The sequence below is a fragment of the Procambarus clarkii genome, chromosome 21, assembly GCF_040958095.1.
Source record: "Procambarus clarkii isolate CNS0578487 chromosome 21, FALCON_Pclarkii_2.0, whole genome shotgun sequence".
NCBI lineage: Eukaryota > Metazoa > Arthropoda > Malacostraca > Decapoda > Cambaridae > Procambarus > Procambarus clarkii.
In genome coordinates, this window is record NC_091170.1 from 8,254,234 (window position 1) to 8,270,735 (window position 16,502).

Below are 16,502 nucleotides of genomic sequence, written 5' to 3' on the forward strand. Positions count from 1 at the left end.
AGTATCCTCTGAGGCCCTGTTATCCACCTCACAGGTCCTCACATCTATGGAACAGCCTCCCCCACCAGCAGAACACTCACCAAGGAGGCGATTTGAGAAGGGACAGAAGAAAGTGAGCCTCAAAGCGATGTACACTAACATAGAATGAATTACAAACAAAGCAAATGAGCTTGGAGAACGGGTACTAGAGGAAAACCCAGACATAATAGCCCTCACAGAAACAAAGATCACAAAAACGAAAACAAACGCAGTGTTCCCACAGGACTATTATGTTATGAGGAAAGAGAGTGAAGGAAGAGGTGGGGGTGGTGTAGCTCTACTGGTAAGAAAAGGCTGGGATTTTGAGGAGATGGTTATTCAGGGCTGTGAAGGTTTCAGTGACTACATAGCAGGTACCATAACAAATGGAGGGGAAAAAATTATAGTCGTAGTCATATATAATCCACCACCAAATGACAGAAGACCTAGACAGGAATATGATAGAAACAACATGGCCACCATTAACATAATAGAAAGAGCAGCTTCTGTTGCTAGCAGGAATGGATCTGGACTACTAATTATAGGAAACTTCAACCATGGGAAGATAGATTGTAAGAACAGAGACCCACATGGAGGACCAGAAACATGGAGAGCTAAGCTGCTGGACGTGGCAACAAGAAACTTTCTAAGCCAGCACATCAAAGAACCAACAAGAATGAGAGAAGATGAACCAGCAATGCTTGATTTGATATTTACCCTAAATCAGTGGGATATAAGGGAAGTTAAGATGGAGGCGCCCTTGGGAATGAGTGACCACAGTGTATTGAACTTTGAGTACCTGGTAGAGCTAAGACTTTTCTCCCCCAAAAAAGAACTAGGAATCAAAAGGCTGGCATACCGAAAGGGGAATTATGAACAGATGAGAAGTTTCCTAAGTGAAATACCTTGGGACACAGACCTCAGAGATAAGTCTGTACAGGGTATGATGGACTATGTTACCCAAAAGTGTCAGGAGGCAGTAAACAGGTTCATCCCGGCCCAAAGGAAAAAATCCGAGAAGCAACAGAAGAATCGTCGTATAATAGGGCATGTATGGAAGCGAAGAAACTGAACAAAAGGGCGTGGAGGAACTTCCGGAATAACAGAACACCAGAAAGCAGAGAGAGATACCAGAGAACCAGGAATGAGTATGTCAGTGTGAGAAGAGAAGCAGAGAAAAGTTTTGAAAATGATATAGCAAACAAAGTCAAGACCGAACCAAAGCTACTTCACAGTCACATCAGAAGGAAATCAACAGTAAAAGAACAGGTATTGAAACTTCGAACAGGCGAGGACAGGTATACAGAGAATGACAGAGAGGTGTGTGAAGAACTCAACATGAGGTTCCAGGAGGTCTTCACAATAGAACAAGGTGAGGTCACTGTGCTAAAAGAAAGGGAGGTAAACCAGGCGGCCTTGGAAGAGTTCGAAATTACGAGAGAGGAGGTCAAGAGACACCTGCTGGATCTGGATGTTAGAAAGGCTGTTGGTCCAGATGGGATCTCACCATGGATACTGAAAGAGTGTGCAGAGGCACTTTGCTTGCCACTCTCCATAGTGTACAGTAAGTCACTGGAGACGGGAGACCTACCAGAAATATGGAAGACGGCGAATGTAGTCCCAATATACAAAAAGGGCGACAGGCAAGAGGCACTGAACTACAGGCCAGTGTCCTTGACTTGTATACCATGCAAGGTGATGGAGAAGATGGTGAGAAAAAACCGGTAACACATCTGGAGAGAAGGGACTTCGTGACAAATCGCCAACATGGGTTCAGGGAGGGTAAATCTTGCCTTACAGGCTTGATAGAATTCTACAATCAGGTGACAAAGATTAAGCAAGAAAGAGAAGGCTGGGCGGACTGCATTTTCTTTGATTGCCGGAAAGCCTTTGACACAGTACCGCATAAGAGGCTGGTACATAAGCTGGAGAGACAGGCAGGTGTAGCTGGTAAGGTGCTCCAGTGGATAAGGGAGTATCTAAGCAATAGGAAGCAGAGAGTTACGGTGAGGGGAGAGACCTCCGATTGGCGTGAAGTCACCAGTGGAGTCCCACAGCGCTCTGTACTCGGTCCTATCATGTTTCTGATATATGTAAATGATCTCCCGGAGGGTATCGATTCATTTCTCTCAATGTTTGCGGACGATGCTAAAATTATGAGAAGGATTAAAACAGAAGAGGACTGTTTGAGGCTTCAAGAAGACCTAGACAAGCTGAAGGAATGGTCGAACAAATGGTTCTTAGAGTTTAACCCAACCAAATGTAATGTAATGAAGATAGGTGTAGGGAGCAGGAGGCCAGATATAAGGTATCATCTGGGAGAGGAAATTCTTCAGGAGTCAGAGAAGGAAAAAGACTTGGAGGTTGATATCACGCCAGACCTGTCTCCTGCAGCACATATCAAGCGGATAACATCAGCAGCATATGCCAGGCTGGCCAACATACGAACGACATTCAGAAACTTGTGTAAAGAATCATTCAGAACTTTGTATACCACATATGTCAGGCCAATCCTGGAGTATGCAGCCCCAGCATTGAGTCCATATCTAGTCAAGGATAAGACTAAACTGGAAAAGGTTCAAAGGTTTGCCACCAGACTAGTACCCGAGCTGAGAGGTATGAGCTACGAGGAGAGACTACGGGAATTAAACCTCACTTCGCTGGAAGACAGAAGAGTTAGGGGGGACATGGTCACCACATTCAAGATTCTCAAGGGAATTGATAGGGTAGATAAAGTCAGTCTATTTAACACAAGGGGAACACGCACAAGGGGACACAGGTGGAAACTGAGTGCCCAAATGAGCCTCAGAGATATTAGAAAGAACTTTTTTAGTGTCAGAGTGGTTGACAAATGGAATGCATTAGGAAGTGATGTGGTGGAGGCTGACTCCATACACAGTTTCAAGTGTAGATATGATAGAGCCCGATTGGCTCAGGAATTGATTGACGGTTGAGAGGCGGGACCAAAGTGCCAGAGCTCAACCCCCGCAAACACAACTAGGTGAGTACAACTAGGTGAGTACACAAGGAACGTTCGAAGGAACTTTTTCAGTGTCAGAGTAGTTAACGGATGGAAGTCATTAGGCAGTGATGTGGTGGAGGCTGACTCCATACACAGTTTCAAATGTAGATATGATAGAGCCCAGTAGGCTCAGGTATCTATACACCAGTAGATTGACAGTTAAGAGGCGGGACCAAAGAGCTAAAGCTAAAACCCCGCAAGCACAAATAGGTGAGTACCAACAGGTGAGTACACACACACACACACACATGAATTTGGCAGGAATAAGGGAAGCTTGGCAGGGGAAGGGGTAGTAGTAGTAGGTGGAGTAGCGGGTGTAGGAGGGGTGGGGGTCAGCCAGGTAGAGGGCCACCAGCATGACCCTGAACTGAGAAAGAGGACAATCATAATCCATGGATTACTTGAAGCCAGGGCACCATCGAGGCAGGAAAGGATGGAGATTGAGGATTTGGAACTACAGGGGATCTTGAGAGACATGAGAGCCCAGATGGCAGGGAATGAGGTGCAAGTCCACCGACGCATTGGACCATACAACTGTAACAGGAAACGACCTGTCCTGGTACAGTTCACTAACGAAGAGGCAGTGGATTACATACTGCATCACAAACACCTACTCAGAGGTAGCGAAAATTACTACAACGTATTTATTGACAAATTCATGACGAAGGAGGAACAGATTGCCCACATAGCATGCAAACAACAATACGACTCTTCCCATTTGAGCGCAGCTACACACCCCAGTGCTAATCCACCCCATGCTAACCAGCTCACAAGTGCTTCTCAGGTCACCCCTTCCCCAAATCAGCCGCCCCTGCTTATCTCCCCAGCACATCCCTTGACCCCTCTGACCCCACTGGAGTCAAATTCATCCCACATTCCAAGGACCCCCTCATCACCTCAACCCCCAAAACCCGTCCAGCCCTCATCCCCTCAACCCCCAAAACCCACCCAGCTCTCATCCCCTCAACCCCCAAAACCCATCCAGACCTCATCCCCTCAACCCCAAGAACCCACCCAGACCTCATCCCCTCAACACCCAAAGCCTACCCTGCCCTCACCCCTCCTCATCCCCTCTCCTTCCATGTGACCCCCCACCCTTGCGAGGGAGGTGGGAGGTCCCCCCCACCCCCTCTATCCTTCCCCCTCCCAACCTCTCAACCTCTATCTGTCTCCCAACCTTACGCTATCTCCCAACCCCTCTATGCCCTCCCTAATCTTCAGACCCAGTATGCCCTTCCTACTCCAGACCTACCTACCCAGGCCCTACCCCAGACCCTCCTACCTACCTTCCTAGAAGCCCAGCCCCCAGTAGCCCCCCAAGCACCCCTCCTGAACTCTTTCACCCCCCATACACCCCCCGGACCCCCCAGACACCCCCCGGATCCCCCGGACCCTCCCCACCCCCAGTCATCCCCCAGACACCCCCCAGATCCCCCGGATCCCCTCTGCCCCCAGTCACCCCCCAGACATCCCCCAGATCCCCCCAGACCCCCAGAGAAAGGGAGAACTCTGGTACAAGAGTTTCCATGAAGAATCTCAAGGTTTGGTACACCAATGCTGATGGGGTATCTAATAAAGCAGAAGAGATAAAAGAAAGAGTGAGTGAAGCAGATCCTGACATAGTTGCAATTGTGGAAACTAAAATTAATGACATGATCTCAGATGCAATCTTTCCTGAAGGGTACCAGGTGATACGAAAAGAGAGGACACAGAGACAGGGAGGGGGAGTAGCACTCCTAATAAAGCGGAAATGGAAGTTTGAAGACCTGGGAAATCGAGTTACCAATGAGTGCACAAGCTCCATACATGGAACTCTGACAGTAGATGGGAGGAAGATTGTGATCATGGTAATCTACAATCCCCCACCAAACAGTAGAAGACCCAGGCAGGAGTATGATGACAACAACAAAGCATGTATAGATGAACTGCAGAAGGCAGCAACACTAGCCCACAGAATGAGAGCGAAGCTGCTGATCATGGGGGACCTAAATCATGGAGAGATAAATTGGGAATCAAGGAATCCCCATGGAGGGGACGAAACGTGGGGAGCAAAATTAGTAGATGTTATAGACAGGAATTTCCTGACACAACATGTGAAGGAAGACACAAGGGAAAGAGGAGGAGATGCACCGAGCCTATTAGACCTGATTTTCACCCAGAACGTAGAAGATATCGAGAATTTAGAGCATGAAATACCTCTAGGGGCCAGTGACCATTGTGTCCTAGTCTTTGACTACATGATGGAATTCAAACTTATGACCATGGGACAAGAGATCTGGGAAAGGAGAGCTGACTACAGGAAAGGGGACTATATGAGGATGAGGGACTATCTGGGTGAAGTGCAGTGGGAGGAAGAAATTAGAGGAAAAACAGTCCAAGATATGATGGACCTAGTCATACAGAAATGCCAGGAGGCCGAAGAGAGATTTATACCAACGGTAAAGGGAAAAAATAAGAAGGAATATAATAACCCATGGTTTAATAGACAGTGTCAGGAAGCAAAAATGGCCAGCAGGCGGGAGTGGAGGAAGTACAGAAGACAAAGAACAGAGGACAACAGAAGCAGATACAACAGAGCTAGGAACGATTACATTAACATAAGACGAACATCGGAAAGGGACTATGAGAACGATATTGCAATCAAAGCGAAAAAACAACCTAAGTTACTACACAGTCATATAAGAAGAAAAATGTCGGTGAACGACCAAGTGACAAGACTAAGGAAGACAGAGGGGGCATATACTGAAAGTGACAAGGAAATCTGCGAGGCACTGAATGCCAGTTTCCATGGAGTGTTCACTACCGAGCCTGAGCAGCTCCCATTGTTGGAAGGGGTTACCCTAGATGAAAGACTATCAGATATAGAGGTGACAGCAGAGGAGGTAATGAAACAGTTGACAACTCTAGATGCAACTAAAGCAGTTGGACCAGACAAAGTATCACCGTGGATACTAAAAGAAGCAGCACAGGCCCTCAGCGTGCCTCTGTCAATGATCTTTAATGAGTCACTTATGTCAGGAGAATTGCCCAGTTGCTGGAAGAAGGCAAATGTCGTGCCGATCTTCAAGAAAGGAGATAGGGAGGAGGCACTTAACTACAGACCTGTATCACTGACAAGCATCCCCTGTAAAATACTGGAAAGAATAATTAGGCTACGACTGGTTGCACACCTGGAGAACATTAGGTTTGTGAACAAACATCAACATGGGTTCTGGACAGGGAAATCGTGCCTAACAAACCTTCTGGAATTCTATGATAAAATAACGAGGATAAGACAGGACAGAGATGGTTGGGCAGACTGCATATTTCTGGACTGCCAAAAAGCCTTTGATACAGTACCGCACATGAGACTGCTGTTCAAGCTTGAGAGGCAGGCGGGGGTGGGGGGAAAGGTCCTAGAATGGAAAAGGAACTACCTAACAGGAAGGAACCAAAGAGTTACGGTAAGGGGCGAGAAGTCGGACTGGCGAACAGTAACAAGTGGAGTACCACAAGGATCGGTGCTGGGACCAATTCTATTTCTTGTATATGTTAACGACATGTTTACAGGCGTAGAGTCCTACATGTCGATGTTTGCGGATGATGCAAAGTTGATGAGAAGAGTTGTGACAGATGAGGAATGCAGGATCCTCCAAGAGGACCTGAACAGATTGCAGAGATGGTCAGAGAAATGGCTACTAGAATTCAACACGAGCAAATGTAAAGTTATGGAAATGGGACTAGGAGATAGGAGACCAAAGGGACAGTACACAATGAAGGGGAACAGCCTACCTATAACGACGCGTGAAAGAGACCTGGGGGTGGACGTAACACCTAATCTATCTCCTGAGGCACATATTAATAGGATAACGACAGCAGCGTACTCTACACTGGCAAAAGTTAGAACATCATTCAGAAACCTAAGTAAGGAGGCATTTAGGGCGCTTTACACTGCCTACGTAAGGCCAGTCTTAGAGTATGCCGCCTCATCATGGAGTCCCCATCTGAAGAAGCATATAATGAAACTGGAAAAGGTTCAGAGGTTTGCAACGAGACTCGTCCCAGAGCTACGAGGGATGGGGTATGAAGAGCGCCTGAGGGAACTGTGCCTTACGACACTAGAAAGAAGAAGGGAGAGGGGGGACATGATAGGAACGTATAAGATACTCAGAGGAATTGACAGAGTGGACATAGACGAAATGTTCACACGGAATAGTAACAGAACGAGAGGACATGGATGGAAGCTTGAAACTCAGATGAGTCACAGAGATGTTAGGAAGTTTTCTTTTAGCGTGAGAGTAGTGGGGAAATGGAATGCACTTCAGGAACAGGTTGTGGAAGCAAATACTATTCATAATTTTAAAACCAGGTATGATAGGGAAATGGGACAGGAGTCATTGCTGTAAACAACCGATGCTCGAAAGGCGGGATCCAAGAGTCAATGCTCGATCCTGCAAGCACATATAGGTGAGTACATATAGGTGAGTACATGTCAAGGAACATCTCATCTCAGTACACATATGTCAGCATGTCAAGAAACCCACGAGAGTGAGAGGCAATGATGAACCAGCTTGACTCGACTTGATATTCACCCTGAATGAACATAAGAACATAAGAACATAAGAACAAAGGTAACTGCAGAAGGCCTATTGGCCCATACGAGGCAGCTCCTATTCTATAACCACCCAATCCCACTCATATACTTGTCCAACCCGTGCTTGAAACAATCGAGGGACCCCACCTCCACAATGTTACGCGGCAATTGGTTCCACAAATCAACAACCCTGTTACTGAACCAGTATTTACCCAAGTCTTTCCTAAATCTAAACTTATCCAATTTATATCCATTGTTTCGTGTTCTGTCCTGTGTTGATACTTTTAATACCCAATTAATATCCCCCCGGTTATGTCCATTCATCCACTTGTAAACCTCTATCATGTCACCCCTAACTCTTCGCCTTTCCAGTGAATGCAACTTAAGCTTTGTTAATCTTTCTTCATATGAAAGATTTCTAATTTGGGGAATTAACTTAGTCATCCTACGCTGGACACGTTCAAGTGAATTTATATCCATTCTATAATATGGCGACCAAAACTGAACTGCATAATCTAAATGGGGCCTAACTAGAGCAAGATATAGCTTGAGAACCACACCAGGTGTCTTGTTACTAACGCTGCGATTAATAAATCCAAGTGTCCGATTTGCCTTATTACGAACATTTATGCATTGATCCTTTTGTTTTAAATTCTTACTAATCATAACTCCCAGATCCCTTTCGCAATCCGACTTCGCAATCACAACACCATCTAGCTCGTATCTTGTAACTCTATCATCATTACCTAACCTCAGAACTTTACATTTATCAGCATTAAACTGCATCTGCCAATCCTTTGACCATTTCAAAACCCTATCTAGATCAACTTGAAGTGATAGTGAGTCCTCCTCCGAATTAATTTCCCTACCGATTTTCGTATCATCGGCAAATTTGCAAATGTTGCTACTCAAACCTGAATCTAAATCATTTATATATATTATAAACAACAGAGGTCCCAGGACAGAGCCTTGAGGCACTCCACTTACAACATTTTCCCACTCTGACTTGATTCCATTTATACTAACTCTCTGTTTCCTTTGGTATAGCCATGCCCTAATCCAGCTTAATATAGCACCCCCAATACCATGAAACTCTATTTTTTTTAATCAGTCTTTCATGTGGCACTGTATCAAAAGCTTTGCTAAAGTCAAGGTATACAACATCGCAATCCTTACCACTATCAACTGCCTCAACAATGCTAGAATAAAAAGATAACAAATTTGTTAAACATGAACGGCCATTTATAAAACCATGTTGCGACTATATTATTAATTTATGTTTTTCAAGATGAAGACGAATTTTATTTGCTATTATAGATTCGAGTAACTTTCCCACAATAGACGTTAGGCTAATTGGTCGATAGTTAGACGCAAGTGATCTATCTCCTTTCTTAAAAACTGGTATCACATTAGCAACTTTCCAAAACTCTGGCACTCTGCCTGACTCTATTGATTTATTAAATATGGTTGACAGTGGGTCACAAAGCTCCTCTTTGCATTCTTTAAGCACCCTAGCAAACACTTCATCCGGCCCTGGGGATTTGTTTGGTTTGAGTTTTACTATTTGTTTAAGAACATCCTCCCTGGTAACTGCTAAACTCGTCAACCTGTCCTCGTCCCCACCCACATAGACTTGTTCGGCTGAAGGCATATTGTTAAGTTCCTCTTTAGTAAATACAGATACAAAATATTTATTAAAAATACTACTCATCTCTTCATCACTATCTGTTATTTGACCTGTCTCAGTTTTTAATGGACCTATCCTTTCCCTAGTCTTAGTACGATATAACTGAAAAAACCCTTTAGGATTTGTCTTTGCTTGCCCTGCTATGCGAACTTCATAGTTTCTTTTTGCTTTCCTTATCTCTTTTTTAACATTTCTAACCAGTTGTACGAATTCCTGTTCTAAAGTGACCTCCCCATTTTTAATCCTTTTGTACCAAGCTCTCTTTTTACCTATAAGGTTCTTCAAATTCTTTGTTATCCACTTTGGGTCATTAGTATACGATCTATTCAATTTGTATGGTATACTACGTTCCTGTGCTTTGTTTAGAATATTCTTAAATAAGTTATATATTGAATCCACATCGAAATCCCCATTTAAGTCACCTATCGCTGGGTTCATGTCTCGCTCCAAGACCGGCCCACACCCCATACCCAAGCCTTTCCAATCAATTTGACCCAAAAAATTTCTTAGGCTATTAAAATCAGCTTTTCGAAAATCTGGCACTTTAACAGAATTTTCTCCTACTGGTCTATTCCATTCTATGCTAAATCTGATTTCTTTGTGATCACTGCTCCCTAGCTCACTCCCTATTTCGATGTCATTAATTTGCGTTTCCCTGTTAGTTAACACTAAATCTAAAATATTATTTTCCCGTGTTGGTTTCTTAATGTGTTGCGTAAGAAAGCAATCGTCAATTAATTCTAGAAAATCTTCTGCTTCACTATTCCCTGTTTTGTTCAACCAGTTTATTCCGCTAAAATTAAAGTCACCCATGACATAAATACTGTTAGATCTAGATGCTCTTGATATTTCATCCCATAGATGCTTTGCTTCCATTCTGTCTAAATTTGGTGGCCTATATATTACTCCTATTATAATATTATTAGCTTTTTCGTTTAATTAAATCCAAATAGTTTCTGTGTGTGGCTCTGTTTTGATTCCCTCTTTGAGACTACATTTCAAATTGTCCCTAACATATATGGCTACTCCACCTCCTCGTCTAATATATCTATCTGTGTGAAATAGTTTAAATCCATATATTTGATATTCAGCTAATAGTTCTCTATTTTCTACATTCATCCACGTTTCGGTAAGTGCAATAATATCTATTTTTTCTGTGCAGACAAGAGCATTTAATTCGTTAATTTTATTTCTTAGACTTCTACTGTTAGTGTAATATACCCTAAGTGAATTGTTATTTTGCGGACCTTCTCTTTCCCTGATCGTTTTGCCAATTCCTTTCTCCCACAAACACATACTTTTATTACCTCCTTCCTCCAAATCAATTCCCATACCTCTATCTACTAACAGTTTAAACCCAAACAAACACCTCTAACCACTTCTTCTAGCGAGTTCGCAACAGCAACAACCCCAGCTCTCGATAGATGCACCCCATCACGAGCATACATTTCATTTCTTCCATAGAAGTGTTCCCAGTTGTCTATGAAAGATATTGCATTTGATTTGCAATATCTTTCCAGCCGGCAATTGACACCAAGTGCCCTCGATATCCATTCATTTCCCACTCCCTTTCTTGGAAGAATGCCACATATGATCGGGATTCCTCCCTTGCTCCTAACTAACTCTATGGCTGTTTTATACCTCTGAATCAGTTCCTCACTCCTGACTCGACCAACATCATTTCCTCCCACGCTAATGCAAATAATGGGATTGTTCCCATTACCAGCCATAATATCATTCATGTTGTTTATAATATCACCAATGCCAGCTCCGGGATAGCAAACCCTTAACCTGTTCCCCCTATCTCTAGCACAAAACGTTCTATCCAAATACCTTATCTGGGAATCTCCCACAACTAATGTTTGCTTAGGTACTTCCTTTACTTTCTGAGGGGCCTGCGCTTCCTTTCTCTTCGTTGCTTTCCCTTTTGCGCGATCCACAGTCTCTCCACAGCACTCGTCCTCCAAAACGTCAAATGAATTTGAAGTTGCTATGGCGTTTGAAGGCGGCTTTATCAAAGTCTTCTTAAGGCCCCTGTCTTTCGCAACTCTCCAAGACGAGGTCCCTTTACTGCTGGTCTCCTCCTTCGTTACTTCTCGTTGTTTTTTAAGCTGACGCACCTCCTCCCGCAGAGAGTCCAACTCTGTCCTCAGGGCTCCCACTAGAGTCACCAGGTCCTTCACTACAACTTCCATATTGCTATGATAAAATAACAATGAGTCAGAAATAAGGGAAGTCAAAGTTGAAGCCCCCATAGGAATGAGTGACCACAGTGTACTGTCGATTGAGTACTTGGTGGAGGTAGGGATAACCTATCTAAGGATGGGATCAGAAGGAAAAAGGCTGAATTACCGAAGAGGAAAATATGACGAGATGAGGAACTTCCTCAGGGGAATACATAAGAACATAAGAACAAAGGTAACTGCAGAAGGCCAATTGGCCCATACGAGGCAGCTCCAATCCATAACCACCCAATCCCACTCATATACTTGTCCAACCCGCGCTTGAAACAACCGAGGGACCCCACCTCCACTACGTTACGCGGCAATTGGTTCCACAAATCAACAACCCTGTTACTGAACCAGTATTTACCCAAGTCTTTCCTAAATCTAAACTTATCCAATTTATACCCATTGTTTCGTGTTCTGTCTTGTGTTGATATTTTTAATACCCTTAATATTTATACCCTTATTTAATAAAGTTGATAGATATCAAATAATATACACCTGGAAGATACTGGAGGGCCAAGTACCAAATCTACACAGTAAAATAACAACGTACTGGAGTGAACGACATGGAAGAAAATGTAGAATAGAACCAATGAAGATCAGAGAACACTGTATAAACATCAGAGGTCCGCGGTTGTTCAACGTCCTCCCAGCAAGCATAAGAAATATTGCCGGAACAACCGTGGACATTTTCAAGAGGAAACTAGATTTATTCCTCCAAGGAGTGCCGGACCAACCGGGCTGTGGTGGGTATGTGGGCCTGCGGGCCGCTCCAAGCAACAGCCTGGTGGACCAAACTCTCACAAGTCGAGCCTGGCCTCGGGCCGGGCTTGGGGAGTAGAAGAACTCCCAGAACCCCATCAACCAGGTATCAACCAGGTACCCTATTAATATCCCCCCTGTTATGTACATTCATCCACTTGTAAACCTCTATCATGTCACCCCTAACTCTTCGCCTTTCCAGTGAATGCAACTTAAGCTTTGTTAATCTTTCTTCATATGAAAGATTTCTAATTTGGGGAATTAACTTAGTCATCCTACGTTGGACACGTTCAAGTGAATTTATATCCATTCTAAAATATGGCGACCAAAACTGAACTGCATAATCTAAATGGGGCCTAACCACAGCAAGATATAGCTTAAGAACCACACCAGGAGTCTTGTTACTAACGCTTCGATTAATAAATCCCAGAGTCCTATTCGCCTTATTACGAACATTCATGCATTGATCCTTTTGTTTTAAATTCTTACTAATCATAACTCCCAGATCCCTTTCGCAATCCGACTTCGCAATCTCAACACCATCTAGCTCGTATCTTGTAACTCTATCATCATTACCTAGCCTCAGAACTTTACATTTATCAGCATTAAACTGCATTTGCCAATCCTTTGACCATTTCAAAACCCTATCTAGATCAACTTGAAGTGATAGTGAGTCCTCCTCCGAATTAATTTCACTACCGATTTTCGTATCATCGGCAAATTTGCAAACGTTGCTACTCATACCTGAATCTAAATCATTTATATATATTATAAACAACAGATGTCCCAGGACAGAGCCCTGAGGTACTCCACTAACAACATTATCCCACTCTGACTTAACCCCATTTATACTAACTCTCTGTTTCCTTTGGAATAGCCATGCCCTAATCCAACTTAATATAGCACCCCCAATACCATGAGCTTCTATTTTTTTAATTAGTCTTTCATGTGGCACTGTATCAAAAGCTAAAGTCAAGGTACACAACATCACAATCCTTACCACTATCAACTGCCTCAACTATGCTGGAATAAAAAGCTAGCAAATTTGTTAAACATGAACGGCCATTTGTAAAACCATGTTGCGATTCATTTATTAATTTATGTTTTTCAAGATGGAGACGAATTGTATTTGCAATTATTGATTCAAGTAACTTTCTCACAATAGACGTTAGGCTAATTGGCCGATAGTTTGACGCAAGTGATCTATCTCCTTTCTTAAAAACTGGTACCACATTAGCTACCTTCCATGACTCTGGCACTCTGCCTGACTCTATTGATTTATTAAATATGGTAGACAGTGGCTCGGAAAGCTCATCTTTGCATTCTTTAAGCATCCTGGCAAACACTTCATCCGGCCCTGGGGATTTGTTTGGTTTTAGTTTTTCTAATTGTTTAATTACATCCTCCCTCGTAACTGGTAAACTAGTTAACCTGTCCTCATCCCCACCCACATAGACTTGTTCGGCTGAAGGCATATTGTTAAGTTCTTCTTTAGTAAATACAGATATAAAATATTTGTTAAAAATACTACTCATCTCCTTGTCATTATCCATTATTTGACGTGTCTCAGATTTTAATGGACCTATCCTTTCCCTAGTCTTAGTTCGATATAACTGAAAAAACCCTTTAGGATTTGACTTTGCTTGCTCTGCTATGCGAACTTCATAGTTTCTTTTTGCTTTCCTAATCTCTTTTTTAACATTTCTAACCAGTTGTATGAATTCCTGTTCTAAACTGACTTCCCCATTCTTAATCCTTTTGTACCAAGCTCTCTTTTTGCCTATAAGGATCTTTAAATTATTTGTTATCCACTTTGGGTCATAAGTATTCGATCTATTCAGTTTGTATGGTATACTACGTTTCTGTGCTTTGTTTAGAATATTCTTAAATAAGTTATATATTAAATCCACATCGAAATTCCCTTTTACGTCACCTATCGCTGGGTTCATGTCTCTCTCCAAGACCGGCCCACACCCCATACCAAAGACTTTCTAATCTATTTGACTCAAAAAAATTCTTAGGCTATTAAAATCAGCTTTTCGAAAATCTGGCACTTTAACAGAATTTTCTCTTACAGGTCTATTCCATTCTATGCTAAATCTGATTACCTTGTGATCACTGTTCCCTAGCTCACTCCCTATTTCGATGTCATTAATTTGTGTTTCCCTGTTAGTTAACACTAAATCTAAATATTTTTTTCCAGCGTTGGTTCCTTAATGTGTTGCGTAAGAAAGCGAATTTTGGTTGTGGGAGATTCCCAGGTGAGGTATTTAGATAGAACGTTTTGTGCCAGAGATAGGGGGAACAGATTACGGGTTTGCTATCCGGGAGCTGGAATTGGTGATATTGTTGGAAACATAAATGATATTATGACGGGAAATGGGAACAAACCCATTATTTGTATTAGTACAAGGGGTAATGATGTTGGGCGAGTTAGGAGTGAGGAACTAATACAGAGATTCAGGACAGCCATTGAATTAGTTAGGAGCAAGGGAGGAATCCCGATCATATGTGGCATTCTTCCAAGAAAGGGAGTGGGAAATGAATGGATGTCGAGGGCACTTGGTATCAATTGCCGGCTGGAAAGATATTGCAAATCAAATGCAATATCTTTCATAGACAACTGGGAACACTTCTATGGAAGAAATGAAATGTATGCTCGTGATGGGGTGCATCTATCGAGGGCTGGGGTTGTTGCTGTTGCGAACTCGTTGGAAGAAGTGGTTAGAGGTGTTTGTTTTGGTTCAAACTGTTAGTAGATAGTGGTATGGGAATTGATTTGGAGGAAGGAGGTAATAAAAGTATGTGTTCGTGGGAGAAAAGAATTGGCAAAATGATCAGGGAAATTGAAGGGCCTCAAAATAACAATTCACTTAGGATATATTAAACTAACAGTAGAAGTCTAAGAAATAAAATTAATGAATTAAATGCTCTTGTCTGCACAGAAAAAATAGATATTATTGCACTTACCGAAACGTGGATGAATGTAGAAAACAGAGAACTATTAGCTGAATATCAAATAAATGAATTTAAACTATTTCACACAGATAGATATATTAGACGAGGAGGGGGAGTAGCCATATATGTTAGGGACAATTTGAAATGTAGTCTCAAAGAGGGAATCAAAACTGAGCCACACACAGAAACTATTTGGATAGAATTAAACGAAAAAGCAAATAATATTATAATAGGAGTTATATATAGGCCACCAATTTTAGACAGAAAGGATGCAAAGCATCTATGGGATGAAATATCTAGAGCATCTAGATCTAACAGTATTTATGTCATGGGTGACTTTAATTTTAGTTTAATAAACTGGGTGAACAAAACAGGGAATAGTGAAGCAGAAGATTTTCTAGAATTAATTGACGATTGCTTTCTTACGCAACACATTAAGGAACCAACGCGGGAAAATAATATTTTAGATTGAGTATTAACTAACAGGGAAACACAAATTAATGACATCGAAATAGGGAGTGAGCTAGGGAACAGTGATCACAAAGTAATCAGATTTAGCATAGAATGGAATAGACCTGTAGGAGAAAATTCTGTTAAAGTGCCAGATTTTCGAAAAGCTGATTTTAATAGCTTAAGAAATTTTTTGGGTCAAATAGATTGGAAAGTCTTGGGTATGGGGTGTGGGCCGGTCTTGGAGCGAGACATGAACCCAGCGATATGTGATGTAAAAGGGGATTTCGATGTGGATTTAATATATAACTTATTTAAGAATATTCTAAACAAAGCACAGGAACGTAGTATACCATACAAATTGAATAGATCGAATACTAATGACCCAAAGTGGATAACAAATAATTTAAAGAACCTTATAGGTAAAAAGAGAGCTTGGTACAAAAGGATTAAGAATGGGGAAGTCAGTTTAGAACAGGAATTCATACAACTGGTTAGAAATGTTAAAAAAGAGATTAGGAAAGCAAAAAGAAACTATGAAGTTCGCATAGCAGAGCAAGCAAAGTCAAATCCTAAAGGGTTTTTTCAGTTATATCGAACTAAGACTAGGGAAAGGATAGGTCCATTAAAATCTGAGACAGGTCAAATAACGGATAATGACAAGGAGATGAGTAGTATTTTTAACAAATATTTTATATCTGTATTTACTAAAGAAGAACTTAACAATATGCCTTCAGCCGAACAAGTCTATGTGGGTGGGGATGAGGACAGGTTGACTAGTTTAGCAGTTACCAGGAAGGATGT